The following is a 21,409-nucleotide window of genomic DNA, read 5'->3' on the forward strand; positions in this document are numbered from 1 at the left end:
AGTCTCTTGGCTCATCTGTGCGCTGTCAGTTGCCTTTCTCTTCGCCCGCACACACCTCCGCAGCCGCCATTCAGCACTGCCATCTACGACCTGTGGTTCACCACAGCAGCCGCTTTTGGATAGGGCTGTTTTGCCACGCACGGTGTACTTTAATCACGGCAGCACGCGACAGTTTACGAACTCGGCCCGAAAATCAATGATCATGCTTTCTTGGACGTCAAATCAATCGCTCCGTTTCTGCATTACAACAACTGCACTGTTTCCCGCGCCTCCCTGACACGCTTTGTATGCCCTCCACCGCTAGTGCTGCCACCTACCGTCTGAGAGTGCTAACTGCACGCTGACGTCGAACATAGCTGGTGGTTACGTTAATGTGACTGGACGCTGTACGTTAATTCTTTCGAGTCACGTGACTCCGTGGTGACAACCGAATGAAAACAATCGATTCAGACGGTTGTAGCTTTGCTTACCCCAGGCGAATTAGGAAAAATAGCGAAAATCATTTATTAAGTTTTGAAAATTTGGGAAAACACTCATAGGTTATGTGGAAGCAAGACACAGCGAATTTACCTTCCCAAGCAGGCGAGCATCACCCTCCCCCGCCCCTTACTTCGATTTTTTTGTATCTTTTTTCAATTTTTACGAAAAACGATTCATTTTTCGAAGATATCTGCTACGACAGAAGTATTTCCACTAAAATCCTGTTCAAAGAACGTCACTTCCATATGTTAGGCAAGGTAACCAGAGTTTTCGAAACAGTCTATCTGGAAGATTTAAAGACCAGTTAAATCTTTCTTCTCTTTTTCTACATCCACTTCTACATCTACATTTATACTCCGCAAGCCACCCAACGGTGTGTGGTGGAGGGCACTTTACGTGCCACTGTCATTACCTCCCTTTCCTGTTCCAGTCGCGTGTGGTTCGCGGGAAGAACGACTACCGGAAAGCCTCCGTGCGCGCTCTAATCTCTCTAACTTTACATTCGTGATCTCCTCGGAAGGTATAAGTAGGGAGAAGCAATATATTCGATACCTCATCCAGAAACGCACCCTCTCCAAACCTGGACAGCAAGCTACACCGCGATGCAGAGCGGGTCTCTTGCAGAGTCTGCCACTTGAGTTTGCTAAACATCTCCCAATGAATCTCAACCTGGTACCCGCATTACCAATAATTTATTTTATATGATCATTCCACTTCAAATCGTTCCGCACGCATACTCCCAGGTACTTTATATAATCATACAATAAAGGATCCTTCTTTCTATGTATTCGCAATACATTACATTTGTCTATGTTAAGAGTCAGTTGCCACTCTCTGCACCGAGTGCCTATCCGATGCAGATCTTCCTGCAGATCTTCCTTGCCTTTCATACGTATAAAATGGTTCAAATGGCTCTGAGCACCATGGGACTCAACTGCTGAGGTTATTAGTCCCCTAGAACTTAGAACTAGTTAAACCTAACTAACCGAAGGACATCACAAACATCCATGCCCGAGGCAGGATTCGAACCTGCGACCGTAGCGGTCTTGCGGTTCCAGACTGCAGCGCCTTTAACCGCACGGCCACTTCGGCCGGCTTTTCATACGTATAGAAACAGACATGAAGGACATAAATGTTAGTACGGAAATCTGAAGGTAGAACAAAAAATAGTGTGTGTGTGTGTGTGTGTGTGTGTGTGTTTTTTTGAGAGAGGGAGAGAGAGAGAGAGAGGAATTAAGAAACAGTTGCCGTCTGTGTAACACATTTACAACCATCATACGTACAACATCCTCGCAACGGAAATACCACAATATCTGGCGAAGAGTTCTCGGGCTTCCAGCCGGGTGGCGATGTCTTCAAACTGCGACGTTTCGACGAGTGACATACTCATCATCTTCTGGCGAAGACATCGCCACCCGGCTGGAAGCCCGAGAACTCTTCGCCAGCTGTATACGCCGGGAAAGCATACATTCACATTTACTACAATATCTGTTGAAAAAAATAATCTGTGTTATATATTTACGAAAAATTATCCTATGAATCTTGTAAAGTCTCTGGAACCATAATTTCAGCATTCTCAGTCAAGTCGGTGATATCTGAATAATCGGCAATACCGTAAGGAGTCATTCTTAGATCTTGATATATGATGGCTGCAGCTGTCATTCGCTCATATTTTTCATTGACACTGTACCATTTTTAGAATCAGGACTACGTCTCCATAGCGTTCAGTCAATTTGGTATTTAGAATGACTGTATCTCCTTCTGTAAGACATTCATCGACTTTCTGCAATAAATCGGGCAGTGATAATTGAAGAATGTAAAACCGCATACTTCTTGGAAAGCGCCATGGAAGTTGGTATCGTGAGGGCGGTCTTTGTTTCGAACAGAGGAAGGGTTTGACACTAATTTAGCCTCTAACTCACATTCTCCAGCGTAACTGTTTATTATTTCAAACATTATCGCTATAACAATACATTTATCCCGTTGTGAGACAAAATGGTCAGCGCCTTTATGGAAAAACGTCTGCGGTTGCCTAATGAATCATGACTGTACACGGGCTTGCACTTCTTTCGTAGCAAATCGACGGTCACGAAGGTCTTTCTGTAGGGCTTCAAGAATATAGACAGATCGGGACTGTATGGAATATAGTTACAGCTGTCAAGGTTGTTTCGGTCACACTGCAGAAGTTTTGATGGGAAGTCCTTACACATCCTCCATACAGGTCCGATATCTCCCCACGCAATCTCGATATTTTTGGAACCGCACAATAGACCTGGGGCGGCGGTGGGGTGGGTGGACTGCTGTACCCTGTTGTGGGGTTGTGTACCACTGCGGGCTACGGCGGAGACGAAGCCTCTCCGTCGTTTCTAGGTCCCCAGTTCCATACAATACAATGTTTCAGTACAACTATATGTCTGTATTCTCTTTTTGAGAACTCTCGAATGACATTGACAAGTACATCGTTTGTACACTAGTTCGGCTGCGGTCGTTTACAAATTAAGACACTCATATCACAAAGGGCCTAAGGTAATGGCTAACTACCTTCACTGCAACTTGTACAGTCCAGCAATGCTGGATTTTCCCCGACGCTCATTAACGATAAACCAAACGTATATGTAGTCTTATCTGCGAATACGTATTTTAAAATCCGCAGTAATTAACACGTCCGTGTACGATACAATCGGTAGTTGTGTCAGATAAAATACCATTACTGGCACTCGGCTGTCAGGAATTTCGAAACGCTCCACGCGCAAAAAAATTCTACATTTCATTATGCCTCTGACATCATCTAAAGACCGTACAAGGAGCATACCATATCAAGCGACAATCTGCAGGAAAGGTACGATAAACCAAGACGAATCAAGTTAATAATAACAACGAGTATTCTCTCTGAAGTATTTATTACGCTTATCAGCGACCTGATCGCATCGCAGATCTTACTGTCTTCGAGCATAATTTACGGTTAGATTGCTAAGAAGGTATTATTCAGAGATAAATAGCAACGACATTGGAAGGTTATCTGGAGAAGGTAGAACGTGAGCTGAAATTTTCGCACATTGATAATAACAAACAGAAAATGTCACGGACTAAACGATTGTCGCCCGCTATCTCGTAACAGGAAGAAAACACTCAGCTTGAAATGTGGGCTTTAAAATGCAATGCAGTGCGAATGGGAAGCTTGAAGCTTGTTGACGAACTAAAACTGTATGCAGGATTGGGATTTAAATCTCAGCCTTTGCTTCTCGCAGGCAACGAATTTGAGACACCCGGACATGCTTCGTGTTGTGACGCAGTGATAATTTCTTGACTGAAATTTTCACTCTGCGCTGGTATCAAACTTCCTGGCAGATTAAAACTGTGTGCCAGACCGAGACTCGAACTCAGGACCTTTCCCTTTCGCGGGCAAGTGCTCTACCGTCTGAGCTACCCAAGCACGACTCACGACCCGTCCTGACAGCTTCAATTCTGCCAGCACCTCGTCTCCTACCTTCCGAACTTCAGAGAAGTTCTTCTGCGAATCTTGTAAGGTAGGAGACGAAGTACTGACAGAACTGAAGGTGTGAGGACAGGTGGTGAGTCGTTGTTGGGTAGCTCAGGCGATAGAGCACTTGCCCGCGAAAGCAAATGTCCCGACTCTCGGTCTGGCACAGGAAGTTTGATAATTTTTGTCTCACAGATGGGGCGTTATCTCCACAAACCATCATCGGCAGACGATATGAGTCTCCGCATTGATGGCTACAAATGCAAAGTACACGTACTGGGTCTGCTTAAACAACGAAGTTCATCTTCGTGCTTTCAGTCACTGGGAATCATGGAGACCAAAAAATCAGTGTGTCGATGTACAATGACGGAAAAAAGGCAGCACCAAGGAGTTACGTAGCATACACGAAAGTTGATAGGCGTGTTTCTACATCCGAGGCATAAGAGGGGCGACAGACGCCATTAGCAACACCTCACTGATTCTGGACGGCCTCGTGTAATAGGGCTAAGAGAAGTTGGGTGTTCCTTCTGGGATATTGCAGAAAGACTATGCGGGATTGTGGCCATTGTACATGATTGTTGGCAGCGGTGGTTACGAGAGTGTACGATCGTAAGAATACGTCTCTGGATGGTCACATGGCACTACCGAGAGCGAAGACAATCGTGTTCGGTTTATGGCTCTGGCGCATCGTACTGCATTTGCAGCAGCAATTGGTACCCAGTGACAAAACAAACTGTTACAAAATCGGCTACTTCAGGGACGTCTCCGAGCCAGAGGCCCTGTACCGTGCATTCCACTGACCCCAAACCACCTCCATTGTAGGGCAGGGCGAATGTCTCTTCTGCCTCTGATGAAAGCTAATTCCGCCGCGGTGCCAGCGATGGCTGTGTATTGGTTAGGAGGAGGGCCTGTAACCAACCTGTCTGCGTGATAGATACACTGGACCTACAACTGGAGTTGTGGTCTGGGGCGCGTTTCAGTATGACAGCAAGAGCACTTTCGTGGCCATCCCACACACCCTGATTGCAAATTTGTGCTAGTGAGTGCCATGTCTGACAGTAGCGTTATCGTCAGAGAACTGCACACAGAAACTAACACCATCAGCAGGAAATAGACAATGAACGTTCATAAGAAGACGTGCAACCTCATTTAATACTGACGGTTTTCGACGCAATTGCTAACCACTCCATGGATAGCCGTTTTGTTACCAGTTTGAAGTGATGAACGGATGTTTCAACGCCTGTGACGATGTTCGAAAAAACTGTCGCGATCAGCCTCGTTACGCGCAAGCAGCTTCGCACAGATGGTCTCCGTTGCTGTTGTTAAGTAGGCTGTTTAGGTTTTTATGTTGGTAACGCCACGTAGCGCTCTATTTGAAAATCACTGACTGTGCTGTGTGCAATCTGTGGTTGGTTGGCATTTGGAATATTCGTTATTGTAGTGTTCCGCAGTTGCAGGTGAGCCGCCAGCAGTGGTGGATGTGGGGAGAGTGATGGCAGAATTTTGAGAGCGGACGATCTGGACGTGTGTCCGCCAAAAAAAGGAAATTTGTAAGACTGGAAATTCCAATCCCAAAGAAAGCAGGCGTTGACAGATGTGAAAATTACCGAACTATCAGTTTAATAAGTCACGGCTGCAAAATACTAACGCGAATTCTTTACAGACGAATGGAAAAACTGGTAGAAGCCGACCTTGGGGAAGATCAGTATGGACTCCGTAGAAATATGGGAACACGTGAGGCAACACTGACCCTACGACTTATTTTAGAAGCTACATTAAGAAAAGGCAAATCTACGTTTCTAGCATTTGTAGACTTAGAGAAAGGTTTTGACAATGTTGACTGGAATACTATTAAGTTCCGAAGGTGCCAGCGGTAAAATACAGGGAGCGAAAGACTATTTACAATTTGTACAGAAACCATATGGCAGTTATAAGAGTCGTGAGGCATGAAAGGGAAGCAGTGGTTGGGAAGGGAGTGAGACAGGGATGTAGCATATCCCCGGTGTTGTTCAATCTGTATATTCAGCAAACAGTAAAGGAAACAAAACAAAAATTCGGAGTAGGTATTAAAATCCATGAAGAAGAAATAAAAACTTTGAGGTTCGCCGATGACATTGTAATTCTGTCAGAGACAGCAAAGGACTTGGAAGAGCAGTTGAACGGAATCGAAAGCGTCTTGAGAGGAGGATATAAGATGAACATCAACAAAAGCAAAACGAGGGTAATGGAATGTAGTCGAATTAAGTCGGGTGATGCTGAGGGCATTAGATTAGAAAATGAGACACTTAAAGTAGTAAAGGAGTTTTGCTATTTGGGGAGCAAAATAACTGATGATGGTCGAAGTAGAGAGGATATAAAATGTAGGCTGGCAATGGCAAGGAAAGCGTTTCTGAAGAAGAGAAATTTGTTAACATCGAGTATAGATTTAAGTGTCAGGAAGTCGTTTCTGAAAGTATATGTATGGAGTGTGGCCATGTATGGAAGTGAAACATGGACGACAAATAGTTTGGACAAGAAGAGAATAGAAGCTTTCGAAATGTGGTGCTACAGAAGAATGCTGAAGATTAGATGGGTAGATCACATAACTAATGAGGAGGTGCTGAATAGGATTGGGGAGAAGTGGAGTTTGTGGCACAACTTGACAAGAAGAAGGGATCGGTTGGTAGGACATGTTCTGAGGCATCAAGGGATCACCAATTTAGTATTGGAGGGCAGCGTGGAGGGTTAAAACCGTAGAGGGAGACCAAGGGATGAATACACTAAGCAGATTCAGAGGGATGTAGGTTGCAGTAGGTATTGGGAGATTAAGGAGCTTGCACAGGATAGAGTAGCGTGGAGAGCTGCATCAAACCAGCCTCAGGACTGAAGACAACAAAAATGGATGTCATGAACTGATAATTAATATATATATATATAAACTTCTGAACACTATTAAGGTAAATACATTGCTTGTTCTCTACTAAAATCTTTCATTTGCTAACTATGCCTATTGCCGCGCGGGATTAGCCGATCGGTCTGAGGCGCTGCAGCCATTGACTGTGTGGCTGGTCCTGGCGGAGGTTCGAGTCCTCCCTCGAGCATGGGTGTGTGTGTTTGTCCTTAGGATAATTTAGGTAAGTAGTGTGTAAGCTTAGGGACTGATAAACATAAAAACAAACAAAAAATACTGTGCCTATCAGTAGTTAGTGCCTTTAGTAGTTAGAATCCTTTATTTAGCTGGCAGTACTGGCGCTCGCTGTATTGCAGTAGTTCGAGTATCGCAGATTTTTGTGAGGTAAGTGATTCATGAAAGATTTGGTTATTGTTAGTCAACGCCATTCTTCTGTAGGGACTATTGGAAGAAAAAGTGTGTGTCAGTTTAGTGATGAGCAGAGTAAGTAAAGAGAAAAATGTCTGAGTACGTTCACGTTTGCTCAGCTGTTTGAAAATCAAGTAACGTAAGAGGTTTACCAGCACAGTCATTCTTAATTTTTCTAAGGGGATGTTTCACTTTTTATGGTCTTGTGTTAGGCGGCGTGGAGCCGAAAAGGCACACACATCTGAGTGCCCTAACTGGTGGACGAATGGGTCCGCCACCACAGAGGTCCATTTGAGCAGCGAGGTGTTTGACTGTGATTCGTCGATCACCTCGAAGGAGAGTGTCCGCACGTTCCAACACTGCAGGAGTCTCACCTGTGTGTGGCTGGCAGGCAAGCGGGAGATCACCCAGGTTTGCGCGACCTTGACTCCTCGCCCAACGACTCATCGTGCTTTTGTTCACTGCCAGGTCTCCGTAGATATAGTGCAAGCGCCTAAGAATATCTGCGGTGCTCTGGTTTTCCCTCAAAAGAATCTCAGTGACAGCTCCCTGCTTGGAATGCACTTCCACTACAGACGCCATTTTGAATGCTACACATAGCGCCAACACCTACCGGAACTACATGAAACTACACGGGCTGAAGCGGGGATATTTCACGATGCCCCACAGCAAATTCCGCTTTCTTTCAACCGAAACTGGTAAAGAAACGAAAAACTGTTGCATTACTTATTGAAAGTCCTTCGTATAACTGAGGTGCAGCATAGAGATGCATCTGGAATTTCAATTCGCCCTTAGACGCAAAACAGCAGCAAACCTGCAACCAAAATATAACTGAATATCCATATTTTCTGTGTCACTCAATGGTTCAGTGCATATTTGTGAGAGTCCAAGTCCAGAGTTGGGTCCTCGGGCCTAAAGCCGTCGGCACACGGGCCGTGCTGTCGAACTTTAACGTTGAGCGTGCCAAGTTCAACGTGCTGCTGAACGCTCAGGAACGATGCGACTTGTGCATACGGTACGTGGGCCCCAACGTGGAATACGCGATCGCAATACACTCCAGCGGCGGTTCAGGGATGTTTCTAGTTCGTAAATCACACTGATTATTCAACGGGCGCGGGTAGAATTCCCACTTTAGATGTATTAAAACGCACATTTCCTCACATCGTCCACGAAAAGGAAAGTATCATGTCCAATCAATAAGGACACAGGCTTATAAAAGTTCCATTACAAACAGTGCGGTACAAATTTGGAATACTTCTCCGCATAAGATAAACATTATTTCATCATTCCCACATTTTAGTAAAACCTCAAGGTCTTCCTTGATCACTGTTCCTACCCTGTAGCAGAATCTTTGAAACATGTGTATTACGAAGCGTAAAAGAAAAAGGAGCAAAGTATCTTTATACAAGTAGCGCAAGCTGTCCTGTGGATTAAGTCAATCGAACAAAGTCACCCCTCAAAAAGAGGTGAACTTACATTTACTTAACATTAAATATTATAGTATATTAAAGTAATAATAAAGTACCAGAACCTAATAAAAACGCTAATGTTAGGGAAAAAAAACTTGTGTCAAGAAGCGAACCACTGTCAACTCTGTCAATGATTTGTTAACGTGAAAAATGACAAGTTTGCATCACGGTTCCAAGTCCACGCTGGACTGTAGGTCCCTACATGATTAACTGACTTGGTCAGTTCAAAGGTGGGACGAAGACAAGGGCAAATCACTTTCCAACTTTCGGGCCGAGGAAAGCTTTACTTCAGTGTACATATTTTTACACAGGTCAGTGCCAAAGCTAACGACTTTGAGCTCTAAGTCAAACTATCAAGGATAGTAAATGAATATACTTGTGAAGAAATAAATGCCGAGAGACTGGCCATTGACGAGAAAGAAAACAGTGCCTCGCATTTATCACTCAGCATGAAGAACTAAAAAAGTTCTTGACCTACCGCTAGCAACAGCGCAGTAAGCGAGAACGCCTCAGGGCAGAAACGAGCTTACTCCACACAGTCGTTCGTGTCTATCCAGTACAAGGTCCTTACTCCCGTTATCGACAGTGCACTCGCTAGAAGAAAAGCCGCCTTTTTACAGAGAAAAGAGAACAACAAGATAACGCAGGCTGAAGAACAATTCTCTACTCGCAGCTGCACGGCTCGATGCCGGCGGCCGACTTGTAGCTAGCGGAATGTTCCCACGATACAGAACTCTCTTATCGACTCGGTTCTAGTGTTTACACCTCCGTCCATTGACTTGAGGGCAATGACAAGAGGCTACACGGACGGGGAAAATGTGACGCGAGAGCAGTTCCTCCTATCTGACAACCGTTCACGTTATTTTACACGCTCCATCCAGAGCGTCAGGCGACCAGCCAAAGTGATGGCACAGTCTAATATAGATACAACCACGCTATTCAGGTGCGAAAGTTGTTACCGTTTGACAGCCGCTCCAACCAGTGAGAAAGCAGTCACATGCGTCTTAAGGGAAATGTTTGTTTTTAATTATTATCTGTTTACTTAATGGAATAGTTGTTATATTTTTGCGTTCCATTCGTTGCTAAGTTTCAAAGAGACATGAATTAACATGAAATACATGCAAAAACAGCCGAATCACATGATACAATGACATAGGGTACAACTCATTCTTGAAGAAAATCTTTCAAATATGTCCATATTTGCAGCTTATTCCACTGAAAGCAACAGAATATAAACAAATTTAATGCGTGAGAAGCATATATTTCTGTTGTCTGCCGGCCCTGGTGGCCGAGCGGTTCTAGGCACTTCAGTCTGGAACCGTTGACATATGCATTGAACAGTTGACATGTGCGGGAAACAATTGACATATGCAGGAAATTAGAACAGATCTTTAAAATTACTGAAATAGCTATGGCTTGCATTTCAGTAATTTTAAAGACCTGTTCTAAAGTTATTTCCTGCATATGTCAATTGTTTCCTGCATATGTCAACTGTTTAACAATTACACATTTAGCATTATGAAAAATTCATCTTTAACCACGCAATGTACAAAACCATCTGTGAAATGTTTACAAACATGTGCTAACGAATGCGCCTCTTGAATGAAGTGATGTGCTTGAAAACGATGGAGGAAAAAACTTATACTGTTACTAAAACGTTAAAAATGCTTTTCTTGGATTATTTGGTAAGTTTACAGTATTCATCTTTTCCACTATTTCACATATATTTTCCGCGTCTGACTTACGAAGTTTGTAACCTAACATCAAACCTTTACGTGACAGGAATATGTATTTCATCTCATTCAAGAGAACAAATAAATCATGTATTAAGACGAATTACACCTGAAGATGCACCCACAGGGTCCGAAATGCATCTTGCACTGAATAAAACACTAAAAATTGTGACTGAAGGCGTTTTTCAATTCATACCTCAAGTGTATTCGGTACAGTCACGTTTGAAGCTGCAAAATATGGGTAAAATTAAATTTCCATTTTAGTTTTATTAAACAACGACAGAGAAAGAAATATTTAAGCATGTCAAATCAGATTCCTATAGCAAAAAATGAAGATATTATAAAAAAAGTTAAAAAGTTCAACCAGCAAACGAAACGATACGTACATGACGTGTCAGAAATTTAGCGACAGACTTCGAGTGGTTGTAGAAGGTATCTTGAGGAACAAATGCAGTAGAGAAACGTGTGTTCGGAAACGACATCCAACGACACTACACAGCATCGAAGTTACAGGCACCGGCGCCTGCCACTAGGGTACTCCTTCGGCATCAAACGTGACTTGGTACGCTGAAGGACCGTAGGCGTAACGTCTCGCAATGTCGTTTGCTATTCAGTGATCGCAACTGACAGCCACGATAGCCAGTGGAGAAGATGGAATTATCTGGTGGATAGAAAGGCCTTGTCTCCTACGAATGCAATGCTATATTGCCTCTGTGGGTGACGGTTTCAGACACTGGTTTCCATCTGCATCTATCTACATCTACATCTATACTCCGCGAGCCACCTTACGGTGTGTGGCGGAGGGTACTTATTGTACCACTATCTGATCCCCCCTTCCCTGTTCCATTCACAAATTGTGCGTGGGAAGAACGACTGCTTGTAAGTCTCCGTATTTGCTCTAATTTCTCGGATCTTTTCGTTGTGATCATTACGCGAGATATATGTGGGCGGTAGTAATATGTTGCCCATCTCTTCCCGGAATGTGCTCTCTCGTAATTTCGATAATAAACCTCTCCGTATTGCGTAACGCCTTTCTTGAAGTGTCCGCCACTGGAGCTTGTTCAGCATCTCCGTAACGCTCTCGCGCTGACTAAATGTCCCCATGACGAATCGCGCTGCTTTTCGCTGGATCATGTCTATCTCTTCTATTAATCCAACCTGGTAAGGGTCCCATACTGATGAGCAATACTCAAGAATCGGACGAACAAGCGTTTTGTAAGCTACTTCTTTTGTCGATGAGTCACATTTTCTTAGAATTCTTCCTATGAATCTCAACCTGGCGCCTGCTTTTCCCACTATTTGTTTTATGTGATCATTCCACTTCAGATCGCTCCGGATAGTAACTCCTAAGTATTTTACGGTCGTTACCGCTTCCAATGATTTACCACCTATGGCATAATCGTACTGGAATGGATTTCTGCCCCTATGTATGCGCATTATATTACATTTATCTACGTTTAGGGAAAGCTGCCAGCTGTCGCACCATGCATTAATCTTCTGCAGGTCCTCCTGGAGTACGTACGAGTCTTCTGATGTTGCTACTTTCTTGTAGACAACCGTGTCATCTGCAAATAGCCTCACGGAGCTACCGATGTTGTCAACTAAGTCATTTATGTATATTGTAAACAATAAAGGTCCTATCACGCTTCCCTGCGGTACTCCCGAAATTACCTCTACATCTGCAGATTTTGAACCGTTAAGAATGACATGTTGTGTTCTTTCTTCTAGGAAATCCTGAATCCAATCACAAACCTGGTCCGATATTCCGTAAGCTCGTATTTTTTTCACTAAACGTAAGTGCGGAACCGTATCAAATGCCTTCCTGAAGTCCAGGAATACGGCATCAATCTGCTCGCCAGTGTCTACGGCACTGTGAATTTCTTGGGCAAATAGGGCGAGCTGAGTTTCACATGATCTCTGTTTGCGGAATCCATGTTGGTTATGATGAAGGAGATTTGTATTATCTAAGAACGTCATAATACGAGAACACAAAACATGTTCCATTATTCTACAACAGATTGACGTAAGCGAAATAGGCCTATAATTATTCGCATCTGATTTATGACCCTTCTTGAAAATGGGAACGACCTGCGCTTTCTTCCAGTCGCTAGGTACTTTACGTTCTTCCAGCGATCTACGATAAATTGCTGATAGAAAGGGGGCAAGTTCTTTAGCATAATCACTGTAGAATCTTAAGGGTATCTCGTCTGGTCCGGATGCTTTTCCGCTACTAAGTGATAGCAGTTGTTTTTCAATTCCGATATCGTTTATTTCAATATTTTCCATTTTGGCGTCCGTGCGACGGCTTAAGTCAGGGACCGTGTTACGATTTTCCGCAGTGAAACAGTTTCGGAACACTGAATTCAGTATTTCTGCCTTTCTTCGGTCGTCCTCTGTTTCGGTGCCATCGTGGTCAACGAGTGACTGCAGTTTATTTTTCCCATGGAACCCTTTTCGGTATACAGGAGAAAAATAAAATGCGGATGGAAACCTGCGTCCGAAACCGTCATCCACAGAGGCAACAGAGCATTGCATTCACAGGAGACGTAGTCTGTCTACGCAGCAGCTACGTCCATCTCACGCACTGGCGATTGTGGCAGTCAGTCGCGATCACAACACCGCGAGACGTTCCTCCTATGATCCGTCAGCGTACGGAGTCATGTCTGCCGCCGAAGGGGTGGCCTATTGGCAGGCGGCGGCGCCAATAACTTTGACGCTGTGTAGCATCGTTCGATCTCTGGACACAGATTCCTGGCCTCGATTTATTCCTTAAGACACTCTCTACAACCCCGCGAAGTTTGTATCCAATTTCTGGGACACCCTGTATCTATAGAGATAATCGGAAGCGCCATGTTGAAGGATTGAGAGAGTGGCAATTACTTATATAAACCATAAAATGTGTACTACGTGAAAAACGCAGTCTCGGAAGACGCAAGAAGAGACGGCATGAATGTCTAGAGTGACTCACGAAGGCGGAACAGACGTCACACCTTCTCAATGAAAGTGATGAAGCTTGCCAGGAAAAATACGAGGGCAGTTCAATAAGTAATGCAAGACATTTTTTTTCTGAAACAGGGGTTGTTTTAATCAGCATTGAAATACACCAGGTTATTCCCCAGTCTTTTAGCCACACAACACTATTTTTCAACGTAATCTCCACTCAATGCTACGGCCTTACGCCACCTTGAAATGAGGGCCTGTATGCCTGCACGGTACCATTCCACTGGTCGATGTCGGAGCCAACGTCGTACTGCATCAATAACTTCTTCATCATCCGCGTAGTGCCTCCCACGGATTGCGTCCTTCATTGGGCCAAACATATGGAAATCCGACGGTGCAAGATCGGGGCTGTAGGGTGCATGAGGAAGAACAGTCCACTGAAGTTTTGTGAGCTCCTCTCGGGTGCGAAGACTTGTGTGAGGTCTTGCGTTGTCATGAAGAAGGAGACGTTCGTTCAGATTTTTGTGCCTACGAACACGCTGAAGTCGTTTCTTCAATTTCTGAAGAGTAGCACAATACACTTCAGAGTTGATCGTTTGACCATGGGGAAGGACATCGAACAGAATAACCCCTTCAGCGTCCCAGAAGACTGTAACCATGACTTTACCGGCTGAGGGTATGGCTTTAAACCTTTTCTTGGTAGGGGAGTGGGTGTGGCGCCACTCCATTGATTGCCGTTTTGTTTCAGGTTCGAAGTGATGAACCCATGTTTCATCGCGTGTAACAATCTTTGACAAGAAATTGTCACCCTCAGCCACATGACGAGCAAGCAATTCCGCACAGATGGTTCTCCTTTGCTCTTAATGGTGTTCGGTTAGACAACGAGGGACCCAGCGGGAACAAACCTTTGAATATCCCAACTGGTGAACAATTGTGACAGCACTACCAACAGAGATGTCAAGTTGAGCACTGAGTTGTTTGATGGTGATCCGTCGATCATCTCGAACGAGTGTGTTCGCACGCTCCGCCATTGCAGGAGTCACAGCTGTGCACGGCCGGCCCGCACGCGGGAGATCAGACAGTCTTGCTTGACCTTGCGGCGATGATGACACACGCTTTGCCCAACGACTCACCGTGCTTTTGTCCACTGCCAGATCACCGTAGACATTCTGCAAGCGCCTATGAATATCTGAGATGCCCTGGTTTTCCGCCAAAAGAAACTCGATCACTGCCCGTTGTTTGCAACGCACATCCGTTACAGACGCCATTTTAACAGCTCCATACAGCGCTGCCACCTGTCGGAAGTCAATGAAACTATACGAAACGAAGCGGGAATGTTTGAAAATATTCCACAAGAAATTTCCGGTTTTTTCTACCAAAATTGGCCGAGAAAAAAAAAGTGTTGCATTACTTATTGAACTGCCCTCGTAGATCGTGAATTGCAACACTTGCTACATCAAGAAATATCACATAAGCAGTTAACAAAAAATAGTCTGACTTAGATGAATATTGGGCAAGGCATTGACTCAGTACTTGACTTCCAACACTAACTGCAAAGAAGATTCAACAACGCAGGGATAGCTTAGGGAATGTTACGTAACAGGGCTCTTTTACCTTAGTTAACGAAATCCAATTTACATCGCCAACATATTATTCCCCGAGCACAGCTATCTACGTTTAGCTTCTGTTTCGAGCAACACGTTTTCCCCTTACTCGTTCACATTTTGAGAAAGCAACCGTTTCTTGGCTGCCGGAGAATATGTATCGAAAGAAATTTCTTGTCACTGACGTTCTACCAACAGCAGTTTCTAGCATTTCACGCGCCAGATTATGTATCACCAAAGTACAAATTCACATCCCTAATTTAGCTGACACGTAGCCACTTACTTGTACAACATAGCAGGTGTGTAATATTTCCATTTACCTGCGGGTATGGACGGCCGAGGCGGCTGGGGCGACCTGTAACAAAAGAAACGAGTCACAAATTGGAAGACAAGGAAGTGCAAAGGAGTACTATGTCACTAGAAAAGTACACTTCCTAAAAATTAATGTCGTTTTTCAGTGAATAATATCTCGATAGTGAGGGACATGTACTGCAGTAACATTTAATAATTAAGAACATAACAAAACAAAAATGAGTATTCTTTTAGTTATTCATGAAATGGGTCGCTTTTCGCTGTCCGCAAAAAGAAGGTCGTGTTCGGCCAAGGAGACTGGGCCATTAATAATTTTTTCCCTTAAGTAAATCATACCATCGAGTAGAACCGTGAAGTGTCTCTACTAACAAAGTCAACATAGCTGCCCATAGTATAACGAGATACAAATAACGCTTTTTATAATTCGTTCCCGGTAAGATATTTCCAGAAATGAATGTATATATATGACTAAGTCTGTAGAAGCACATCCAGCGTCATAAAAGTGGGCCAGGGTAACATTTTGTGTTGAAAGTAATGTTTGTTTACATTTATGAATTGTGCATTCCAGCACACTCTGTGAGCCCCTGACATAGGTGCACCACTGGCCAATTGCATTTTTCACATTTTATTTTATTTCGAAAATATATGAGGTGGTAAAGTGAGGTGGGACAGCCTGTATATATCAATGATCTTCCACTTAACATAAATCAGACAGAGTTGGTTCAAAAATGGCTCTGAGCACTATGGGACTTAACTTCTGAGGTCATCAGTCCCCTAGAACTTAGAACTACTTAAACCTAACTAACCTAAGGACATCAAACACATCCATGCCCGAGGCAGGATTCGAACCTGCGACCGTAGCCGTCGCGCGGTTCCAGACTGTAGCGGCTGGCTCTGAGCACTATGGGACTTAACTTCTGAGGTCATCAGTCCCCTAGAACTTAGAACTACTTAAACCTAACTAACCTAAGGACATCACACACATCCATGCCCGAGGCAGGATTCGAACCTGCGACCGTAGCGGTTGCGCGGTTCCAGACTGAAGCGCCTAGAACCGCTCGGCCACCACGGCCGGCGACTGTAGCGGCTAGAACCGCTCGGCCACCCCGGCCGGCAGACAGAGTTGGTACTTTGTGCAAACGACACAAGTGTTTGCAATTAAAACTGTTACACAGGAAGCAAATAAAGTAATCTTTTTTGAAGGATTATTAAGTGTTTCTCTGCAAGTGAATTAATTACAGAACGAAAGTCACAGTAGATTTGGTTCTGCACAAGAAATGGAGTAATACCAACAATTAATGTAGCACATGAACAGGAGTCAATAAACGCCGTAGAACGTTCAGGTTTTCCGATGGATATACTCATGATAGTTTAAATTGGTAGAAACATCGATGTGAGCTACTCATACCAAAATACTCAGAAGGTATCCCTCAACAACACCTGAAACTTTGTCGCCGGTGTTCTGGTTCATCCTGTCTAGGGGATTACATCACCGGTGTGACTAGCAACCCGTGGGTAATTACCCAACTCCGTTACTATTTTTATCATCATCGTCGTGTAACGACTAACTGTATCTTTCAGCTTTCAGCCCCCCTTAGTGAATAGAATATGTAGGCTTAACGTCTCCAAATTGATAACATTTGTAGTTACTTATGTCATATGATACGTAATTAATCTGAACTGATTATTACACTTTACGAATATTTCTGCCAAGTCTGAGTAATAACTGTTACGCTCGACTTAAAAAAACTGCAGGATATGTATCATTGAAGAAACAGCATTACTGAGCAGATCAAAACTAGAAAAAATATTACACCCAGATTCGGTACTCGTACTTATCGTACCTTTGCCACGCTACCTACCTTCTGTGTCCATTTTCTAGCGAAAATATGGCACGGAACGAAATTTTGTAACAGATATTTGTCCTGTTACTGCGCTGTGGCCTCCGAGTGCGCGAGTTTTGGTTCGCTTTGGTTCACCCTTTATATCGTTTACCCAATAAGAATCTTTCTGTCTGATAACGAAGCAAATTTTAAATCTAGCTACAGATCAGTTCCTTTACTCCTATTGTAAGTCTGTGGGCTGTTTAGTAACCCGCAAATGACCAGCATTTAGGAGCGGCGTTCAATAAGTAATGCAATTTTTTCTGCTCGGGTAATTTCACCTGAAAAAATGAGGAATTTGTTGTGGGACAACCTACAATATTCTCGCTTCAGTTCCTATAGTTTCATGGCGTTCCGATAAGTGGCGGCGTTATAGGTAGACTTTAAAGTGGCATCTGTAACAGAGATCCGTTCCAAGCAGACAAGTATGGTTGAGTTTTTTTTGGTGGAAAACCTGAGCATCGCAGATATTCAAAGGCGCTTGTAGAATGTCTAAGGAGACCTGGCACTTAACAAAAGCAAGGTGAGTGGCTGGGCGAGGCGTCTGGCATCTTCGCGGCAAGGTCGCGAAAACCTGTCCGAGCTCTAGCGTCCCGGCAGCCGCACACCGCTGTGACTCCCGCAATGCTGGAACGTGCGGACACCCTCATTCTTGATGTTCGACGGATCACAATAGAAGACCTCGTTGCTCAACTGGGCGTCTCTATTGGTAGTGCTGTCACGCTCGTCCACCAGCTGGGGTACTCAAAAGGTGTGACCCACTGGGTTCCACCGAGCGAGGTGGCGCAGTGGTTAGCACACTGGACTTGCATTCGGAAGGACGAAGGTTCAATCCCGCGTCTGGCCATCCTGATTTAGGTTATCCGTAATTTCCCTAAATCGCTCCAGGCAAATGCCAGGATGGTTCATTTGAAAGGGCACGGCCGACTTCCTTCCCCGACCTCCCATAATCTGATAAGGCTGATGGCCTCGCTGTCTGGTCTCCTCCCTGTCTGGTCTCCTCCCCCAAACAATCCAATCCACTGGGTTCCTCGCCATCTAACAGAAGACCACGAAGAGCAACGAAGGACCATCTGTGCCAGATTGGTTCGCATTACGAAACAATGGTTCATCACTTCGGACCAGAAACCGGCGATCCATAGAGTGGCGCCACACCACCCCTCCTCCAAAGAAAATGTTCAAAGCCACACCCTCAGCTGGTAAAGCCATGATGACAGGGTTCTGGGACTCTGAATGAGTTATTCTAATTGATTTCCTCCCTCATGGTGCAGTGACATCTCTGAAGTGTGTTGCGCTACCATCAAGAAATTGAAGAAATGACTTCAGTGTGCCCATCGCAAGAAAAACGCGAACGAACTTCTCCTGCTCCATGACAACGCAAGGCCTCACACAAGTCTGGGAACAAGGAGCTGACAAAACTTCACTGAACTGTTCTTCATTAATTCACCATACAGTCCGGATCTCGCACCTTCCGAGTTCCGTCTGTTTTTCCCAATGAAGGATGGACTCCATGGGAAGCAGTACGTGGATGATGGGGAGGTTACTGATGGAGCAGGACGTCAGCTACGACATCGACCAGTCCTATTCTGTATGCTCCGCCGATCGGTTCGGTAGGTGTGCGCCGAGCGGTGGGTTTACGTAACCGAGCGTCTGTGCAATTCTGTAAGCCATTCGGTAGAGAGTTGTTATGGCTCGGGATAAACCGAGTCGTGCCCGTGCCGTGTTGCCGCTTATCCTCGCGCCAGCCAATTAAAGGCAAGTGACCACAACTGTGGGCATGTTCACCCGACGACTGCGCACCAGGCATACCCCACACCCAAAGCAGCCATCCGGCATGACTACCAGACATGCCATTCCCATTATTGTTTTCGACTGTAGGGGCATGGAGGATTGTGACGCTTGGTTGACTCACGGTATCCCATCCCCTTCTGATTAGACCCATGTCCCAAGAATTTTAAAGTTTTCAAAGCCTAGAAGAAAAAAAAATCACCACTGCACTTGATAACTGATAAGGATTGGCCAACGGATTTACTCATTTCAGGACTTGATAAACATATGTACCTTCCAATTTAGCCATTTGACGACTTACTATATAAATATACCTTCAAGTGCAAAGGGATAGCTGTAGCTCAACCAAATTACAGGCAGCCTCACTGCTCAGTCTGTACGTCGCCACAAATTTGCTTTTGGCTGTTTCAAAGAGGTTCGTCTCGTCCCACAGATTACGTTGCCAAACCGCACGGCGCCGCATTTCCTAGATCCACTTTCGTCGCTCTTGCCTTTTTAACAGTACTGTGCGCACCATGACCACATCATCTACATCTACACGGATTTTCTGCAAATTACACTTGTGTGCCTGGCAGAGGGTTCATCGAACCATATTAACAATAATTCTCTGTCACTCCACTCTCGAACAGTGCGCGAAATAAACGAACACCTGTATCTTTCCGTGCAAGCTCTGATTCCTGTTTTTTACTGTGAAGATCCTTTCTTCCTCCGTAGGTCGGCGTTAACCAAATATTTTCGCATTCGGAGGAGAATGTTGGTGACTGAAATTTCGTGACAAGATTGCGCTGCAACGAAAACCGCCTTTGTTTTAATGGTGTCCACCTCAAATCCTGTATCATGTCCGCGACACTCTCTCCCCTATTTCGAGACAATACAAAACGTGCTGCTCATCTTTGAGGTTTCTCAATGCACTCCCTTAATCCTATCTGGTAAGGATCCCAGACAGCACAGCAGTACTCCAAAAGAGGACGGTCAAGTGTAGTGTAGGCAGTCTCTTTACTATATCTGTTACATTTTCTAAGTGTTCCGCCAATAAAACGCAGTCTTTGGTTTGCTATCCGCACAACAATATCCATGTGTTCTTTCCAGTTCGAGGTGTTCGTTACTGTAATTCCTAAGTATTTAGTTGAATTCATGGCGTTTAGAGTTAACTGGTTTATTGTGTAATCAAAGTTTAACTGAATCCTTTTAGGACTCCTGTGGGTGACCAGACACTTTTTATTATTTAGGATCAACTGCCAATTTTCGCACCAGTGGGATTTCTTTTCTAAATCGTTCAGCGATTTGTCTTGATCTTCTGACGAGTTCACTAGACGATAAACGACAACATCATCTGCAAACAACCTAAGACGGCTGCTCAGATTGTCTCCTAAATCGTTTATACAGACAACGAACAACAAAGGGCCTGCAACACTACTTTGGGGAACGCCAGAAATCATTTCTGTTTTATTCGATGACTTTCCGTCAATAACTGTGAACTGTAGTTCCATGATTCTTAGCTGAAATACAAGCACACCACTTCCCACTTGGATGGGTCTCAGTGATTCTTCAAGAAAATTTAATCACTAACTCCAAAACTAAATATTTCTAAAAATGACATTTTATCTCCACAATCAAAGAACGTCAAACTGCACGAATGGCCTTACTGACACCTCACCAGCTCTCAGTACCGTAGACGAATAATCGGTAGGTGGACCGATTGTTAACAGGTGCCAGTAGCGTATAGAATAGCAACTTCGGGTTACCGAACAGAAAATCATGCCACTGCCGAGATTACCCCACAGAACAAAATGGTATGGACGATAGTTTGGAAATTTGTGGTAAGGACTATGGGACCAAACTGCTGAGCTCATCGGTCCCTAGGCTTACATACTTAACGTAACTTACGCTAACACACACCCATGCCCGAGGGAGGACTCGAACCTCCGACGGGGAGGCGGCGGGGGAGGAAGCGCGTACCGTGACAAGACGCCCTAGAGCGCGCGGCTACCCCGCGCGGGTATGGAAGATACGTAATAGGACTACAGTAGAGTGAATGAAATTTTCACTCTGTAGCGGAGTGTGCGCTGATATGAAACTTCTTGGCAGATTAAAACTGCATGCCAGACCGATACTCGAACTCGCGACCTTTGCCTTTCGCGGGCAAGTGCTCTACCATCTGAGCACCCAAGCACGACTCACGCCCCGACATCACAGCTTTACTTCCGCTAATACAGCGTCACCTACTTTCCAAACTTCACAGAAGCTCTCCTGCGAACCTGACAGAACTAGCACTCCTGGAAGAAAGGATATTGCGGAGACATGGCTTAGCCACAGACTTGGGGATGTTTCCAGAATGAAACTTTCACTCTGCACCGGAGTGTGCGCTGATATGAAACTTCCTGGCAGATTAAAACTGTGTGCTTCTGTGAAGTTTGGAAA

The 21,409-nt window shown here is 44.6% G+C and overlaps 1 long non-coding RNA gene across 1 annotated transcript in view; it reads right to left on the minus strand.

Moving 5' to 3' along the window:
* Positions 1 to 21,409, minus strand: part of LOC124606807 — a 738,984-nt gene that overhangs the window by 570,292 nt on the left and 147,283 nt on the right. Inside the window, exon 2 of the long non-coding RNA XR_006978732.1 lies at positions 15,326 to 15,360. This is a non-coding gene — a long non-coding RNA (uncharacterized LOC124606807). The remainder of the gene's footprint in view (positions 1 to 15,325; positions 15,361 to 21,409) is intronic.

This window comes from Schistocerca americana, chromosome 3, assembly GCF_021461395.2.
Source record: "Schistocerca americana isolate TAMUIC-IGC-003095 chromosome 3, iqSchAmer2.1, whole genome shotgun sequence".
NCBI lineage: Eukaryota > Metazoa > Arthropoda > Insecta > Orthoptera > Acrididae > Schistocerca > Schistocerca americana.